Genomic DNA, 19,101 nt, shown 5'->3' with positions numbered 1-19,101 from the left:
ACAAAGATTTTATCCAAAATTTATTTATTTATTGAAGATGTGTGGTCATATATTAGAATTATTAGACTAGTTTCTCAAATTAAACTAGTTTTTTTTTTTTATTTTTTTTATTTGAGAGTTCATTTTATAATTTCCAGGCTCAATCTTTTAAAAACATATTCAAAGCACACAAACTCGTGTACATATTAATTTTTATACACAATATTTAATAGTATATATTTTTAAATATTTTAAAAAATATTAAATGTTTTTTTCATACTTGTTAAAAAAATATTATCCCAAATGCGCATTGACAACTATGTTAACACTCAGTGCGAATGTGGCATTCCATGAAAAATGTAGTAATATATAACATTTATTGTTTTAAAAATTGGTTAAATTAATTTAAATGAATAGTTAAAATAAAGAGTATGGTTGAAGTTGCTCTTATAATGATGCTCAATTCATGACTCTCAGGGTAACGACACCAAAGTCAAAGGCTAGGACAAAATAGAATGCCTAGCCTAATAAGATAAAATTGTTGGAAATGGTTATAAAATTTTGGATAAAACTAGAATTTTTTCCTAAGTTCGGTCTATTTTTTAGGTGGGCCCCGAGTGTCGATTTACTCGGGTCAAAGTGGTAACGCGTTCTATGCCGCGTTGTGATTCACGTGGTATATTTGGTTGATCAAAACCATTACCGAGTGAATGGGAAATTGAAGCCAAAGTGTGCTCCATGGAAATGGAGTTTTGGTGGAAATTTCTTAAGGTTGTAAATTGGCTTGTCCCACATTGATTTGGTGGGAAGTTTTGAAAGGGTTTATAAGGCTTAGGGTGAGATACTTGGGTGTGCCCCAAGGGGTACCCAAGTGTTTTAGAGGGAGAAGTTATGGGCAAAATGGGCTAGACCCATTGGACCCAAAAATCACCACACGCGCGCCCCGCCGTCCGGGCGGGTGTGTGGTGTGTGGTTGGGCTTCTAATCTTTTTGGGCCAAAAACATTTGAATTTAATTTTATTTTTTATTAAAATAAAATCCAGAATTCAAATTAAATTGGTTTGGATTTTTTGTTCATCCAAACAGGGCCCTTCCCGTTTTCAAACAGAAATAAACTGTTTTGGAATTAGTACAAACCCAAACAGGGCCCTTCCCGTAATTGTTGAATCTGTTTGAAATTCAAAACCCAACAGGTATCATACCTGTTCAATTCAAAACCAAGAGCCATATACCTGTTCAATTCAAATCCAAGAGCCACCTTCACATCTATAAATAGGACCACCCTCATTTGATGTTTTCCATTCAGAAATTTCGTATTTCACCTCTGTTAATTCTATTCTTCATCTTGCTGCATTTTATTAGTAGTGCTGCTATTGTTTGTGGTAGATCATTTCATCTTGGGAGATAGACGTCCGAATTCTGAAAGCACCGTGGAGAGGACGAATATGTCTTAAGGACACAGTGTTAAACACTGGACTTGATCAGAAAATAATTCGAAGAAATTAAATCAAGTAAGTTATTTAATTTATTTTCAGTGTTGTTTTATTTATTTAAATCAGATTTTAATTTTGTTTTTGTAACAAAATAAAATCTGTTTTTATTTATTTATTTTTATTTCGAGTTTGATTTTTGTAATCAAACAATTTCTCTCCTTTTCTTTATTTCTTTAAATTCTAATTGTTGTTGTGTACACAATAGAATTAAATCTTTTAAATACAGTGAAGATTGTCCTACAATCTTAAGACAGAATCCTTTTTGGGTATCTTCATTGTATTTAATTTTCTGTGTTTTCAAATTAATATTCTGGTTGGAAAAACAAATAGTGATTTATGCTATTTGACAGATAGTAGTAATATACTGTCTCTTTTCTTTGACAACAACTAGTAGTACGATACTGGTGTCATTAACAATTCAGAATATTATTTGGTATTACAGAAAATTCTTGTGATATTTTATTTTTCTAGTTTTAGTAACAAGGAAAATAAAATTATTTTGTTGTTATAATTTATTTTCTGGTTTTAGTAACTAGAAAATTAATTTGTGTTTTAATATTTTCTGATTTTTGTAATCAGAGATTATGGCTACTACAACTGAAACTGCATCTGGCAGTGGTACTCCTATTGTTACACCTACATCGGTCCCTATCCAGAACCATGTTCATGTACCAATCAATCATGGAGAAAAACCGGAAAAATTTAACGGTACCGAGTTTAAGAGATGGCAGCAGAAGATGCTGTTCTATCTTACAACTCTTAATTTGGCCCGGTTTCTCCATGAAGAGGCTCCAGCACTTAAAGAGGGTGAAAGTGATCGGCAAGTTGTTGCCACTGTAGATGCTTGGAAACATTCAGATTTCCTGTGCAGAAACTACATCCTAAATGGCCTTGACAATATGCTGTATAATGTATACAGTCCTCTGAAAACAGCAAAAGAATTGTGGGATTCTTTGGAGAAGAAATACAAGACAGAAGATGCCGGCACGAAGAAATTTGTCGTCGGTAAATTTCTGGACTTTGTTATGGTAGACTCCCAAACGGTAATATCTCAAGTTCAAAGTTTTCAAATAATTTTGCATGATATTCATTCAGAAGGTATGTCTCTTAGCGAGTCATTCCAAGTCGCTGCTTTAGTGGAAAAGTTACCACCGGCTTGGAAAGATTTCAAAAATTATTTAAAACATAAACGCAAAGAGATGACTATGGATGAATTGATTGTAAGATTAAGAATTGAAGAAGATAACCGAAAGGCTGAAAAGAGGAATGGGAAAAATCCCATTGAGTCCAAGGCAAATGTGGTTGAACAAGTTCATAAACCACATAACAAAAAGAGAAAGTTTACTGGAGATGGTCCTAAACAAGGCGATAGTAGCAAGAAGTTCAAAGGAAAATGCTATAACTGTGGCAAAACTGGACATCGAGCTTCTGACTGCCGCCGCCCTAAGAAGAATCATGGAAGTACAAGTAAGAAGACCACCAATCAGGCCAATGTAACAGAATTGGATTACATCTCTGACGGAGTGAATGACATCAACCTCTCTGCTGTGGTGTCTGAGGCTAACTTGGTTGGAAATCCCAAAGAGTGGTGGGTTGACACTGGAGCAACTCGTCACATATGTGCGGACAAGAAGATGTTCACTACCTACAATGAGGCAGCAAATGGTGAACAACTTTTCATGGGAAATTCTTCTACTTCTACTGTGGCTGGACAAGGGAAAGTGATCTTGAAGATGACATCAGGGAAAGAACTGACCCTCAACAACGTACTGCATGTACCTGACATCCGGAAGAATTTAGTTTCTGGGTCTTTGTTAAGTAAAAATGGTTTTAGGCTTGTATTTGAGTCTGATAAATTTGTATTAACAAAGAGTGGTATGTATGTTGGTAAGGGATACATGAGTGATGGTCTCTTTAAGTTGAATGTAATGACAGTTGTACCGAAAGTTGCTATGAATAAGAATAACACATCTTTTGTTTATATTCTTGAGTCAAATTTATGGCATGGTAGATTAGGACATGTGAATTTTGATGCTTTGCGTAGATTAATTGGTTTAAATTATATACCAAAGTTTGAAATTAATCCTAATCATAATTGTGAAATTTGTGTAGAAGCGAAACTAACTAAGGCTCCATTTAAATCGGTTGAAAGAAAAACCGAACCTCTAGAATTAATTCATACTGATGTATGTGATTTAAAATTTATTCAAACTAGAGGTGGCAAAAAGTATTTCATAAATTTTATCGATGATTGCACAAGATATTGTTATGTTTATTTACTTAGAAGTAAAGATGAAGCCTTAGAAATGTTTAAACTCTACAAAACAGAAGTTGAAAATCAACTTGGTAAAACCATTAAAATGGTTAGAAGTGATAGGGGTGGTGAATATGATGCACCATTAAATGAATTTTGTGCACAACATGGCATTATTCACCAAACTACAGCCCCTTATTCTCCACAGCAAAATGGAATTGCTGAAAGGAAGAATAGAACCCTAAAAGAAATGATGAATGCCATGTTACTAAGTTCAGGTTTACCACAGAACTTGTGGGGGGAAGCAATATTGTCTGCTAATTATGTTCTTAATAGAATACCTCACAAGAAAACCAAAAGCATTCCTTATGAATTGTGGAAAGGTCGACCACCTTCCTACAAATACTTAAAAGTGTGGGGGTGTTTGGCAAAAGTAGAAGTACCTGTTCCTAAAAAGACTAAGATTGGACCAAAAACAGTAGATTGTGTGTTTATTGGTTAAGCTCAGAATAGTAGTGCATATCGGTTTCTGACTTATAAATCTGAAATACCTGATATAAATGTGAACACTATTATAGAGTCAAGGAATGCTGTGTTTTTTGAACATGTCTTTCCTTACAAGAAAGGACAGGAATTAAGTTCACAGAAAAGAACTTATGATTGTACACAAAGTCAAGAGACTAATGACAATCAAACACAAGAGACTAGTAATAGTCTCGACCAACAGGATTTAACTAATGATGAACCAAGACGAAGTAAGAGAGCAAAAACATCAAAATCCTTTGGTCCAGATTTTCTGACATACTTGTTAGAAAATGAACCTCAAAGCTTTAAGGCAGCAATGACAGGTCCTGAAGCACCTTTGTGGAAAGAGGCTGTTAATAATGAAATTGAATCCATTATGCAAAATCATACTTGGGAATTGGTGGATCTTCCACCAGGTTCTAAACCTCTTGGATATAAATGGATATTCAAGAGAAAAATGAAAGCAGATGGTTCAATTGACAAGTATAAAGCAAGACTTGTTGTTAAAGGTTACAGACAAAAGGAAGGTCTGGACTATTTTGACACATATTCCCCTGTGACAAGAATAACATCCATTCGCATGCTTATTTCTATAGCAGCGTTGTTTAATTTAGAAATACATCAAATGGATGTTAAGACAGCTTTCTTAAACGGTGATCTAAATGAAGAGATCTATATGGAACAACCCGAAGGGTTTGTAGTATCAGGGCAAGAAAAGAAAGTTTGTCGACTTATAAAATCCCTTTATGGATTAAAACAAGCACCTAAGCAATGGCATGAAAAATTTGATCATGCAATGCTTACTAATGGGTTTAAGATAAACGAATGTGACAAATGCGTCTATGTTAAAAACACTGACCAAGGATATGTCATAGTTTGTCTTTATGTGGATGACATGCTTATCATCGGAAGCAGTCAAAACATGATCAAATCAACTAAGCAGATGCTTAACAAAAGATTTGATATGAAAGATATGGGGGTCGCAGATGTTATATTAGGAATGAAAATTACTAAAACATCTAACGGATATGCATTATCTCAATCTCATTATATTGAGAAAATTCTTGATAAATTTATCAAGGATGATTTTAATTTAGCTAGAACACCTGTAGACATCAGTCTTTATTTATCAAAAAATAAAGGTGATGCAGTGTCTCAGTTAAAATACTCCCAAATCATTGGAAGCCTAATGTACCTAATGAATTGTACTCGTCCTGATATAGCTTATGCTATCAGTAAATTGAGTAGGTACACTAGTAACCCTGGAGAAGACCATTGGAAAGCGATCATTCGAGTTCTTAGATATCTAAGATTTACTCGTGATCATGGTTTGAACTTTACTCGATATCCAGCAGTACTCGAAGGTTATTGTGATGCCAATTGGATATCGGATACTAAAGATTCAAAATCCACTAGTGGATATGTCTTTACTCTAGGCGGGCTGCTGTTTCTTGGAAGTCCACGAAACAAACTTGCATCGCACGGTCCACAATGGAATCCGAGTTCATTGCTTTAGACAAAGCAGGTGAAGAAGCAGAATGGCTTCGTCACTTCTTAGAAGACATTCCAATGTGGCCAAAACCTGTGCCAGCTATTTGCATTCATTGTGATAGTCAATCTGCAATAGGCAGGGCACAGAATCACATGTATAACGGTAAGTCACGACATATACGTCGTCGACATAATACCGTAAGGCAATTGTTGTCAAACGGAATAATCTCAATAGATTATATAAAATCTAAAGAGAATATTGCGGATCCGTTAACAAAAGGTTTCACAAAAGAGCTAGTGTATAGTTCATCGAAGGGGATGGGATTAAAGCCTATTACATAAGAGTCGTCATAATGGTAACCCTACTTATATGACTGGAGATCCCAAGAACTAAGTTCAAAGGGACAACTAAGTTATGTATGGCTCACCAGAAATCACCAAGGGATTAAAATTCCTACCCATTCCTATGGTGAGAGTGATATCTGCAACATATGTTGTCTGCAGGGGTATAAGGATTAGCTTTGCTTTTAATGATTACTTATATCTTGATTAAGGAATAAAATCAAGATGAGTATAAGGAGATACTCACAATAAGAATCACCTATATGAGTGTTGAACTGGGGCCGGTTCTATGAGAATGAAAAGGCTAAATTCTCTAGAAACACTTATGAAAACCAGGCGCGTTCAAGGCCAAAATGAACACAACAGTGAGAACCACGATGTGTTAGAAGATATTTTGTGTGAAATCTATTGTCTTGGCTTACACAAACGGCTGAACAATTCAAGGCATCGCGTCCATTGGTTAGCCAGTAAGTCCGATAGGTTATCACTAGGGAAGGTTCAAAGCCGAAAACTACCTATCCTGATGCAAGATATTTTCGACTTATACTCTTTCGTTAAAGTCTGCATATTGTTGCATTTCCGTTGTCATCAAATTCCATTCATGTGGGGGATTGTTGGAAATGGTTATAAAATTCTGGATAAAACTAGAATTTTTTCCTAAGTTCGGTCTATTTTTTAAGTGGGCCCCGAGTGTCGATTTACTCGGGTCAAAGTGGTAACGCGTTCTATGTCGCGTTGTGATTCACGTGGTATATTTGGTTGATCAAAACCATTACCGAGTGAATGGGAAATTGAAGCCAAAGTGTGCTCCATGGAAATGGAGTTTTGGTGGAAATTTCTTAAGGTTGTAAATTGGCTTGTCCCACATTGATTTGGTGGGAAGTTTTGAAAGGGTTTATAAGGCTTAGGGTGAGATACTTGGGTGTGCCCCAAGGGGTACCCAAGTGTTTTAGAGGGAGAGGTTATGGGCAAAATGGGCTAGACCCATTGGACCCAAAAATCACCACACACGCGCGCGCGCCGCCGTCCGTCCGGGCGGGCTAGGCTGGGCCTGGGCTTGGGCGCGGGTGCGTGGTGTGTGGTTGGGTTGGGCTTCTAATCTTTTTGGGCCAAAAACATTTGAATTTAATTTTATTTTTTATTAAAATAAAATCCAGAATTCAAATTAAATTGGTTTGGATTTTTTGTTCATCCAAACAGGGCCCTTTCCGTTTTCAAACAGAAATAAACTGTTTTGGAATTAGTGCACACCCAAACAGGGCCCTTCCCGTAATTGCTATCTGTTTGAATTGTTGAATCTGTTTGAAATTCAAAACCCAACAGGTATCATACCTGTTCAATTCAAAACCAAGAGCCATATACCTGTTCAATTCAAATCCAAGAGCCACCTTCACATCTATAAATAGGACCACCCTCATTTGATGTTTTCCATTCAGAAATTTCGTATTTCACCTATGTTAATTCTATTCTTCATCTTGCTGCATTTTATTTCCGAAAGAAAGAGTGTAAACACTTAGTGTGTTCGTAAGGCAAACAATTAGTAGTGCCGCTATTGTTTGTGGTAGATCATTTCATCCTGGGAGATAGACGTCCGAATTCTGAAAGCACCGTGGAGAGGACGAATCTGTCTTAAGGACACAGTGTTAAACACTGGACTTGATCAGAAAATAATTCGAAGAAATTAAATCAAGTAAGTTATTTAATTTATTTTCAGTGTTGTTTTATTTATTTAAATCAGATTTTAATTTTGTTTTTGTAACAAAATAAAATCTGTTTTTATTTATTTATTTTTATTTCGAGTTTGATTTTTGTAATCAAACAATTTCTCTCCTTTTCTTTATTTCTTTAAATTCTAATTGTTGTTGTGTACACAATAGAATTAAATCTTTTAAATACAATGAAGATTGTCCTACAAAAATTTCCACAACCTGAGAGACTAACATGTCCTTGGGTAAAACAAGGAAAGAGGTTTGGCAAGAAAAAAAAGAAAAATAAATATATAAAGTAAATCTGTCACCCAATATAGATATGTAGCCACAAGTCCATCTACAACAACCAGCTTGTGTTTATGTTTAAGTGAAGTGAAATGCAGAGAATGTAAATTTATAATTTTGGGATATACATTTACATAAATATATATTTAAAGTTTTTTGTTTTTGTTTTTTTTTCCTTTTCATATTGATTGTATATTATTAAAGAAAGTTATGTTACATTGTGTTTGAAAAATAAAAAAATATTTAATTTAATAAATATCCCAATTAGTCCTCCAAAAATGGAAACCCTAGTTTTTTTTTTGGGTGGGGGAGGGGGTCAAAGATAGCGTTAGTATGTTAGTATAATTGGATTACAACTGAAGAGTTCACCCCTGTTCCATCAACTCAAACCCCTAACCACTAGGGCACACCTCAATATTAGAAACTCTATAGTTGGTGGACATTTCTCCGTTGAAGATAAAGATGGAAACTCTCTCTCTCTTGCCACACGATATGATGTTAGGGGATAGTAAGTTAGATTACAACAAAAGGATCGTAGTCGTTCCATCGACTTGAACCTTGAACATCTTACTTTCTTACTGTCCCAAGGACATCTACATAGACCATTGGGCCAACTGTCTTGTCCTCATACTTTTGCTCTCTATTTTTACGTTGAAGATAAAAATGAAAACCTTTATAGATATTTTTGAAGATACAGTTACAGAGGCAGAAGAGAGATAGAGTAATCTGATATCTTATGCATTAGCCAAGAAAAGTGTTGTCATCGGTGAAAACACAAGGAGCTTTGCTTCATCTTCTCATCTTAAAGAGTTTTTCCAGAGCCAATTCTAAATGGCTTCACTTCATCTCTCCTCCTCTGCCATTGCCGAAGATCGATGCCTCATCTACTCATTTTTTATTCATTCTATCGTATCACGTCTTATATAGATTTTGTTTTCTTAAATCTGTAAGCTATACAAAGAGAGAACTTACAGATTTTGTTGTGTTTTGTATGTCGAATCAATTTACACATTCACATTCACATTGGATATTTGTAATTGTTGTTTTTCATTCTCGTTTTGGATTTTGCACTCACAGTGTTTTGATGTGAATATGCGATTATATGAATGTTCGTACCAATATGAAATACATTCACAGTGTTCTGTATTTGTATTTGTTGCACTGTGAATGATCATATTAGTCTAATAGGGTAAAGTTAATATAGTTTGCAAACATTATGTCACACAATCATTCATTGCAAAATATCGCAAAGATGCCAACAACATGAAATCGCTGTGAATGACGACAATGCTCAAGGATGATGACAGATGAGCATTCAATGTAAATTTCATAGAGCTCATTGTACAGATTGCATTGTAAATGTTCATATTTGAATATGATTTACAAGAATAAGACATTCATGAATCTCCTATTCTTGTAATGATCATTATAAATTTGTGTGTTTTGCGCAAGTTTTTTTTTTTTCAGACATTTTCTTTTGATGTTTGGCTTAAGAAGCTGTTGTCAACGTTATATAGATTTCCAATGATTGAATGTTTAGTCGGTGTGTTTACTTGGATCTTTGAAAAACTCAAGGTGAATGTTCATATTTTGAATACAATTCACATAATTCACATTGTTAAATATTATAACAATAACATTGTAATGATCAGAACATTCACAATAATCAATAATAGAATTCACAAATTTGATATTGAAAACATTAACAAATTTCTCAAAATCCACAAATGAGTGTAATGTTTCTAAATTCACCAACGATAACATTCACATCGGACCTTTTGTTTCTCAAATTGTCAATTACATATCGTAGTTCATCCATAATTTTTTTTCTTCAAAAATGTTAGATATATTCAGAACATTCATACCATTTTAAATATGTATATTCGTAGTGTAAACATTGTAAACATTCATCCAATATAATTTTTAACTTGATTACATGTGGTCACTATGAATATACAATTTTAACAATGTAAACATTCACCCAAACTCATGTTTAATAGTATAAACATACACCCAAAATTCTTTTTGACACTGTCGTGCAAGCGAGAAGAGAAATGGAAGAGTTGTCCTTCCAGCGCAGGCAAAATTTACAGAAACAGATGGTTAGACGTCGGGTTGTCAATGAGCGGGTTACTCAAGAAGCTGGATTCCGTAATAGATATGGCCAAGGGGAGGGTAGTTCTCGAGTGCAGAAGCGACGATCTACAGCAGATGGGACGTAGATTACAGTGGAGACTCAAGGCTCAGAGTCAGGTTATCATACAGAGGTTAGCTCACCTGAAAGTAGAAAGCAACACCAGTTGAGGAAACCGAATTGGGCGGACATAGAGCAATTCTATGTGGAATTGGTCGGAAAAGTTGAGTAAGTCGAGAAGATCTATTCCTGGAGCTTCTGAGTTACTTGATCTTTAGGAATCATTTAGTTGACTTAGCAAGTAAGGGAGTTTGGTATGCTTGGTGCAATAATTGGCGGGATTCAGAAGTAATTTATGGAAGGCTGGATCGGGTGCTAGCCTCATCAAGTTGGGTAGAAGTTTTTAGTAAGTTTTCACTAATCACACTTCCTATTCAACGCTCTGATCATAGTCCTCTCTTGCTTGACACAAATTGGTTCAATCCCATTGGGCCGAAATGGAACCGGTTTGAGGCGGTCTGGTTGGTAGATGACACAACGCAGGACATCATCAAGAAAGTTTGGTAGGTGCCAATACAGGGGTCATCACAATTTTTAATGATACAATGACAATCAGTTCTACTGAAACATTTGAAGAATTAGAATGCCTTGACCTTTCGAAGCATACAAGATCAAATTAATGATATTCGAAGTCAGCTTTAGCAAGTTCAGTCTTCGTTGCAATGGAATGGGAAGATGTCCAAAGAGTGGGAACTAAGACAATAATTGGATGGATTGCTTCACAAATAGGAATGTACTGGGCGCAACGATCAAAGCAACAATGGATGAAGTTAGGAGATCGCAACAGTAAGTTTTTTCATCGAATGGCTTCTTGGAGGCGGCTCAGAAATCATATTTCTTTCATACAAGATGCGGCTGGTAATTTAATTACTGAACTAAAGGCCATTCAGCGAGTTTTTGTGGACCACTTTAAGCAAATTTTTTCAAATGTAGAGGTGTCAGCTAGGGGTTCTTCGGATGCCGGTTTTTTTCCTAACCATTTTAATATTTTAAGTGTTGTTAATTGCAATATCAATTCATTACATGTTGACATGCTAGAATAGTCTTTTTCTTCGGAGAAAATTCATAAGACTGTGTTCCAAATGGGCAAATTTAAGGCACCAGGTCCAGATAGGTTCATAGCAGGGTTTTATCAAAAATATTGGGTAGAGGTGGGACAGTCAGTTATTGATTCTGTGCTTGGTTTCCTTAATTTGGGGTACCTACTTAAGAATATTAATAAAACTTTTATTTGCTTAATTCCCAAGAAGAAAGGCCCCATAACGGTGAATGATTATCAACCCATTAGTCTTTGCAATGCTCTTTACAAAATAGGAGCCAAAGTGTTAGCTTAGAGTGATTATAACAAATTTGATTTCTTATTATCAAGTGCGTTCTTAAAGGAGAGATTAATTTCAGATAATATTCTCTTAGCGCATGAACTCGTTGAACATGTTAAACAAAAAAAAAAAAGAGACTAGGGCATAAATCTGTTTTTGGGCTAAAATTGGATTTGAATAAAGCTTAGGACTGGGTTAGTTGGGATTTTTTGGTGGCAATTACGCATAAAATGGGTTTTCCTGAGAGGTGGGTTCAGTTGATTACACAATGTGTGTCGGCGGTAACGTTTTTGGTTTTGCTCAATAGGGATCAATCAGAATCTTTTGAACTGCGAGCAGGGCTAAGGCAATGAGATCCTTTTATCAACCTATCTTTTTTTGTTGGTAATGCAAGCTTTGTCTGACGGGTTTGATCATCTTTTAAATCAAGGAATTTGTCAGGGCATTGCAATTAGTAGAAACTCTCCTCCTATTTTCCATTTGCTTTCTGCAGATGACTGTTTCATTTTTCAAAATTTTGAAATGGAGGAGATTTGGCGTCTTTAGTGTTTTTTGAGTGCTTTCTACTCTCAATCTGGTTTGCACATTAATTTTCAAAAATCAGAGCTATACACTAGTCTGAATTTGCAGTTAATGCTAAGGAATGGCTTGGGTTTATTTTGGGTGTCCAAGTGGTGGTTAAGCCAGGCATTAATCAGAGCTTTTGAATTTTGCTAGTCAAGTATGTGTTACATTCTACTCCGGTTTATTTATTGTCTATGTTCCAAATGCCGCCTTCTTTTTTGAAAAAACTTACAACCATTATCCGGAAATTTCTTTGGACTTCAAGCAGAGGAAGTGATCTATGTTGGAAGAAGTGGAAATATGTATGTCTTCCAAAGGAGTGGGGTGGTTTTGGGTTTAGCGATCTTATATGCTTTAATCAAGCCATATTGGCAAAGCAAGCTTGGAGGGTGGTGTCAAATTCAAATTTGTTATTGTCCAAAGTTTTGTTAGGCAAATACTATCATAACCAATCCTTCATTCTTACCAAAAAGGCCAAAAACCGCCCTGGCTCGGAATCACGTGAAAATTGGTGGGTCAACATAAAACGTGATTTTAAGAAGGATCCATGATGATGTAGCATGCATGGCCATACAATTCTTCGATCAAATGGATAGGCAATGCGGAAGCAAAAAATAGGCCGGGTTCGGAATCGCGTGAAATTTGATGGGTCAATAGAATACGTGATTTTAAGAAGGATCCATGATGATGTGGCATGCATGGCCATACAATTCCTGGATCAAATGGACAAGCAATGTAAAATCCAAAAACGGGTCAGTCTCGCAATCGCATAAAAACGTGATTTTAAAAAGGATCCATGATGATGTAGCATTCATCGCCATAGAATTCTTGGATGTAATGGATAGGCAATGCAAAAGCCAAAAACGGGCCAGGCTCGGAATCGCGTGAAATTTGGTGGGTCAATAGAAAACATGATTTTAAGAAGGATCCATGATGATGTAGCATGCATCGCCATAGAATTCTTGGATGAAATGAATAGGCAATGCCAAAGCCAAAAATAGGCCGGGCTCAGAATCGCGTGAAATTTGGTAGGTCAATAGAAACGTGATTTTAAGAAGAATCCATGATCATGTGACATGCATGGCCATAAAATTCTTGGATCAAATGGATAGGCAATGCAAAAGCCGAAAACAGTTCGGGCTTTGAATTGTGAGAAATTTGGTGGGACAAGAGAAAACGCGATTTTAAGAAGGATCCATGATGATGCAGCATGCATGGCCATACAATTCTTAGATCAAATGGATAGGTAATGCGAAAACCAAAATTGGGCCGGGCTCGGAATCGCATATTGAAAACGTGATCTTAAGAAGGATCTATGATGATGTAGCATGCATGGCCATACAGTTCCTGGATCAAATGGATAGGCATTGCAAAAGCAAACATCGGGCGAGGATCGAAATCGCGTGAAATTTGGTGGGTCAATAGAAAACATGATTTTAAGAAGGATCCATGATCATGTAGCTTGCATGGCCGTACAATATTTGGATTACATGGATAGGCAATGCCAAAGCCAAAGCCAAAAACATTCCGGAGTCAGAATCGCGTGAAATTTGGTAAGTCAATAGAAAACGTGATTGTAAGAATGATCCATGATAATGTAGCATGCCTAGCCATACAATTCTTGGATCAAATGGATAGGCAACGCAAAACCCAAAAACGGGTCGGGCTCGAAATGTCGTGAAATTTGGTGGGTCAACAAAAAATGTAACTTTAAAAAGGATCCATGATGATGTAGCATGCATGGCCATACAATTTTCGAATCAAATGTATAGGCAATGTAAAAGCCAACAACGGGCTGGGCTCGGAATCGCGTGAAATTTGATGGGTCAATAGAAAACGTGATTTTAAGAAGGATCAATGATAATGTAACAGCATGCATGGCCATACAATTTTTGGATCAAATGGATAGGCAATGGAAAAGCCAAAAATAGGCTGGGCACGCAATGGCTTGAAATTTGGTAGGTATATAGAAAACGTGATTTTAAAAAGGATTCATGATGATGTAGCAAGCATGGCTGTACAATTTTTGGATCAAATGTATAGGCAATGCAAAAGCCAAAAACAGGCTGGGCTCGGAATCGCGTGAAATTTGGTGGGTCAATAGGAAACTTGATTTTAAGAAGGATCCATGATGATGTAGCATGTATACAATTTTTGCATCAAATGGATAAGCAATGCAAAAGCCAAAAACGTGTCAGTCTCAGAATCGTATGAAATTTGGTGGGTCAATAAAAAAATGTGATTTTAAGAAGGATCCATGTGATGTAGCATGCATGGCCATAAAATTCTTGGATCAAATGGATAAGCAATGTAAAAGCCAAAAATGGGCCGGGCTCGGAATCGGGTGAAATTTGATGGGTCAATAGAAAATGTGATTTTAAGAAGGATCCATGATCATGTAGTATGCATGGCCATTTGATCAAATATATAGGCAATGCTAAAGAAAAAAGATGTCCCGGTTCAGAATCGCGTGAAATTTGGTGGGACAATAGAAAACATGATTTTAAAAAGGATCCATGATGATGTAGCATGCATGGCCATACAATTGTTAGAGCAAATGGATAGGCAATGCAAAAGTCAAAATCAGGGCGCGCTCAAAATCGTGTGAAATTTGGTGGGCCAATAGAAAACGTGATTTTAAGAAGGATCCATGATGGTGTAACATGAGTGGCCATACAATTCTTGGAGCAAATGGATAGGCAATGAAAAAGCGAACATCGGGCTGGGCTCGGAATCGCGTGAAATTTGTTGGGTCTATAGAAAACGTGATTTTAAGAAGGATTCATGATCATGTAGCATGCATGGCCATACAATTTTGGGATCACTTGGAATGGCAATGCAGAAGTCAAAAACGGTTCGGGCTCGAAATCACGTGAAATTTGGTGGGTCAATAAAAAATGTGGTTTCAAGAAGAATCCAAGATAATGTAGCATGCATGGCCATACAATTTTTGGATCAAATGGATAGGCAACGCAAAAGCAAAAACGGGTTGGGCTCGAAATCGCGTGAAATTTGGTTGGTCAATAGAAAACGTGATTTTACGAAGGATCCATGATGATGTATCATGCATGGCCATACAATTTTGGGATCAAATAGATAGGAAATGCATAAGCCAAAATCGGGTTGGTCTCGGAATCGCATGAAATTTGGTGGGTTAATAGAAAACATTATTTTTAGAAGGATCCACGATAGCGTAGCATGCATGGCCATAGAATCTTCGATCAAATGCATAGGCAACGTAAAAGCAAAAACGGACCGGGCTCGGAATCGCGTGAAATTTGGCCGGTCAATAAAAAATGTGAATTTAAGAAGGAACCATGATAATGTAGCATGTATGCCCATACAATTCTTGGATCAAATGGATAGGCTACGCAAAAGCCAAAACCGGTCGGGCTTAGAATCGCATGAAATTTGGTGGGTCAACAGAAATTGTGATTTTAAGAAGGATCCAAGATGATGCAGCATGCATGGCTATATAATTCCTAGATCAAATGGATAGACAATGCAAAAGCCAAAAACGGGCTGGGCTCGGAGTTGTGTGAAATTTGTTGGGTCAATAGAAAACGTTATTTTAAGAAGGATCCATGTTGATGTAGCATGCATGGCTGTACAATTCTTGGATCAAATGGACGGGCAGTGCAAAGTCCAAAAACAGGCCAGGCTCAAAATCGTGTGAAATTTGTTGGGTCAATAGAAAACATGATTTTAAGAAGGATCTATGATGATGTAGCATGCATGGCCGTAGAATTCTTGGATCAAATGGATAGGCAGTGCAAGAGCCAAAAATGGGCCGGGCTTAAAATTACGTGAAATTTGGTTGGTCAATAGATAATGTGATTTTAAGAAGGATCCATGATGATATAGCATGCATGGCCAAACAATTCTTGGATCAAATGGATAGGCAATGCAAAAGTGAAAAATAGCCCAGGGTCGGAATCGCATGTAGTTTGGTGGGTGAAATGAAAACGTTATTTAAAGAAGGATCCATGATGATTTAGCATGCATGTCCGTACAATTCCTGAATCAAATGGATAGGCGATGCAAAAGCCAAAAACAGGCCGGTCTCGGAATCGTGTGAAATTTAGTGGGACAATTGAAAATTTTATTTTAAGAACGATCCATAATGATGTTGCATGCATGGCCGTATAATGCTTGAATCAAATGGATAGGCAATGCAAAAGCCCAAATGGGCTGGGCTCTGAATCGCGTGAACTTTCGCGGGTCAATAGAAAACGTAATTTTAAGAAGGATCCTTGATGATGTAACATGCATGGCCGTATAAGTCTTAGATCAAATGGATAGGCAATGCAAAAGCCAAAAATGGGCCGCGATCGGAATCGCTTGAAATTTGCTGGGTTAATAGAAAACGTGATTTTAAGAAGGATTCATGATGATGTAGCATGCATGGCCGTACAATTCTTGGATGAAATGGATAGGCAATGCAAAAGGCAAAACGGGCCAGGCTCGGAATCGTGTGGACTTTCGTAGGTCAACAGAAAATGTGATTTTAAGAAGGATCCATGATGATGTAGGATACATGGCTGTAAAATTCTTGGATCAAATGGATACGCAATGCAAAAGCAAAAAATGGGCCACACTCAGAACTGCGTAAAATTTGCTGGGTTATGAAGGATCCATGATGATATAGCATGCATGGCCATAAAATTCTTCGATCAAATCAACGGGCAATGTAAAAGCCAAAAACGGGTCGGGCTCAGAATCGTGTGAAATTTGGTGGGTCAATAGAAAACGTGATTTTAAGAAGGATCCATGATGATGTAGCATTCATGGCTGTGCAATTCTTGGATCACATGGATTGACTATGCAACATAGAAAACAGGTCGGGCTCGAAATCGCATGAAATTTGGTGGGTCAACAAAAAATGTCATTTTGAGATAGATCGATGATGATTTAGCATGTATGGCCGTACAATTCTTGGATCAAATGGATAGGTTGTGCAAAAGCCAAAAACGGGCCGGGCTAAGAATCGCATGAAATTTGGTGGGTCAATAGAAAACGTGATTTTAAGAAGGATCCATGATGATGTAGCAAGCATATCTATATAATTCTTGGATCAAATGGATAGGCAATGCTAAAGCCAAAAATGGGCCGCGCTCGGAATCGCATTTAATTTGGTGGGTCAATAGAAAACGTGATTTTGAGAAGTATCCACGATGATTTGGCATACATGGCCGTAAAATTCTTGGATGAATTGGATAGCCAATGTAAAAACCAAAAACGGGTCTGGCTCGGAATCGCGTGAAATTTGGTGGGTCAATAGAAAACATTATTTTAAGAAGGATCCATGATGATGTAGCATGTATGGGCCATACAATTCTTGGATCAAATGGATAGGCATTGCAAAAGGCCAAAACGGGCCGGTCTCAGAATCTGCTGAAATTTGGTGGGTCAATAGAATACGTGATTTTAAGAAGGATCCATGATAATTTTGCACGTATGGCGTTACAATTCTTGGATCTAATGGATAGGCAATGCAAATGGCAAAAACGGGGCAGGCTCGAAATCTCGTGAAATTTGGTGGGTCAATAAAAAACATGAATTTAAGAAGGATCCATGATTATATGGCATGCATGGTCGTACAATTCTTGGATCAAATGGATAGGCAATGCACCAGGAAAAAACGGATGGGCTCAGAAACGCGTCAAATTTGGTAGGTCTATAGAAAACGTGATTTTAAGAAGCACCCATGATGACGCAGCATACATGGTCGTACAATTATGGGATCAAATAGATAGGCAACACAAAAGCCAAAAACGGGCTATGCTCGGAATTGCGAGAAATTTAGTGCGTCATTAGATAATGTGATTTAAAGAAGGATCCATGATGATACAGCATGCAATGCCAAACATTTCTTGGATCAAATAGATAAGCTATGCAAAACCCAGAAGGGGGCCAAATTCGGAATCGTGTGAATTTTGGTGGGTCTATTGAAAACATTATTTTAGGAAGGATTCATGATGATGTAGCATGCAAGGTCATACAATTCTTGGATCAAATGGATAGGCAATGCAAAAGCCAAAAATGGGCCGTGCTTGGAATCGCGTGAAATTTGGTGGGCCAATAAAAAACGTGATTTGAAGAAGGATCCATGATGACATAGAATGCATGGCTGTACAATTCTTGAATCAAATGGATAGGCAATGCAAAAGCCAAAAATGAGCTGGGCTCGGAATCGCATGAAATTTGGTGGGTCAATAGAAAATGTAATTCTAAGAAGGATCCATGAAGCTGTAGCATGCATGGACATACAATTCTTGGATCAAATGGATAGGCAATACAAAAGCCAAAAACGGGCCGGGCTTAAAATCGTGTGAAATTTGGTGGGACAATAGAAAACATGATTTTAAGAAGGATCCATGATGATGTAGCATGTTTAGCCGTACTATTCTTGCATCAAATGGATAGGCAATGCAAAATCCAAAAACGGGCCGGGTTCGAAATTGCTTGAAATTTGGTGTGTCAATTGAAAATGTTATTTTAAGAAGGATCCATGATGATGTAGCATGTATGGCCGTACAATTTTTGGATCAAATGGATAGGCAATGCAAAAGCAAAAAACGGGCGAGGCTTGGAATCGCGTTAGATTTGGTGAGTCAATTGAAAACGTTATTTGAAGAAGGATCCATGACAATGTAGCATGCATAGCCATACAATTGTTGGGCCAAATGGATAGGCAATGCAGAAGCCAAAAATGGGCTGGGCTTGGAGTCATATGAAATTTGGTGGGCCAATATAAAACGTGATTTTTTGAAGGATCCATGATGATGTAGCATGCATGGCCGTACAATTCTGGGATTAAATGGATAGGCAATACAAAAACCAAAAACAGGCTGGCCTCAGAATCGTGTGAAATTTTGGGGGTCAATAGAAACTTGATTTTAAGAAGGATCCATGTTGATGTAGCGTGCTTGGCCATGCAATTCTT

The sequence above is a fragment of the Camellia sinensis genome, chromosome 2 (assembly GCF_055761805.1).
Source record: "Camellia sinensis isolate YWXY chromosome 2, ASM5576180v1, whole genome shotgun sequence".
Lineage (NCBI taxonomy): Eukaryota > Viridiplantae > Streptophyta > Magnoliopsida > Ericales > Theaceae > Camellia > Camellia sinensis.
This window is presented reverse-complemented; position numbering follows the sequence as displayed.